The sequence below is a fragment of the Propithecus coquereli genome, unplaced genomic scaffold (genome assembly GCF_000956105.1).
Source record: "Propithecus coquereli isolate 6110/MARCELLA unplaced genomic scaffold, Pcoq_1.0 Scaffold54, whole genome shotgun sequence".
Lineage (NCBI taxonomy): Eukaryota > Metazoa > Chordata > Mammalia > Primates > Indriidae > Propithecus > Propithecus coquereli.
The window spans coordinates 6,162,481-6,163,698 of NW_012151285.1; positions in this window are offsets into that span (position 1 = coordinate 6,162,481).

Below are 1,218 nucleotides of genomic sequence, written 5' to 3' on the forward strand. Positions count from 1 at the left end.
TATATATATATAGAATTTGTCTTAGAAGATGGTGGGCTTAGAAGTAAGTCACGGTACGAGATGTCTCTTGTTAGATCCTACTGAATTCTTTTGGTTCTAAATGATTCTAAGTGAGCCAGTTGGAGTAGCCAAAAGAATGGCAGGCAGCATAATGCAGCAATTATAAATCAGGATTTGGAATCAGCAGACTAGGTACTGAATCACTATTCACTTCAGTGTTATTTGACAGAGTAGAATTACAATATATAGTAAAACTAATAGTTGTGCAGAGTTTTATTCAGCTGCTTTGGTTGTAAAGAATAGAGAGTCACCTATTCCAATAATTTAAAAATTTTAATGAAGTAGGATACATATATTGTTTAGAAAGTTCATCTCTCAGAAATCTGAGAACAGGAGTCATCATAGAACAATCCCTGCGGAAAATGGAACAGGAAGTGGGAAATGATTTGGAACCCAAGACGAGTGAGGGGCCCTCAGAAGTAGGAGTCTGTTAATTTCACTCTGGGTAACCAACTTTCATAGGAAGACACTATACATCTGGTTTCTTCTCTATCCTCCCCTGGCTACCAAATGGCCTGCTTTTTTTGTATTTCACAATTCAGTTTCCTAAAACATGCATTCTGGCCTGTTTGGGTGAGGATTTATTGGCCAGGCCACATTTTAGCCCAATGATCAGTCTACGGATGGGCTGGTCATGGGACAGGTCTTTACCCCTAACCCAATTATGGGTGGTCATTAGGGGGGCTACACTCCAGCAAGGGGAAGGGGTGGACAGTTTCCTTTTGCGGGGGTTATAAGTATGACTTGGGAGTTGGTTGTGGTTAGGTTAGATCTGCATGCCATCTTACTTTCTGATCCCATTTCTCCACAGTCATTGAGGCACAGGTGGAAAGAAGACAGAGGCCCTCTTTATTTGAGAGCAAATCTTTTGAGTGTCTGTTCAGTGAAATTCAGATACCTTCCCTAGGTAAGACTTAACTTTTTGACCTATTCACCTCAGAAATGCAAAACGTAAAGAGATGACCCTATTGGTAAGTGACAGAGCAATCTTAGGCAAAATGGTCAAGTAGGCAACGAGATTTTGTTGTTGTATTTTCAAATGTAACTATCTGCTATGGTCTGAATGTGTCCCTCATCCTGCCCAAATTCATGTATTGGAAGCTTAATCCTCAATGCAACAGTTTTGAAAAGTGGGGCTTTTGGGGAGGTCTTTAGGTC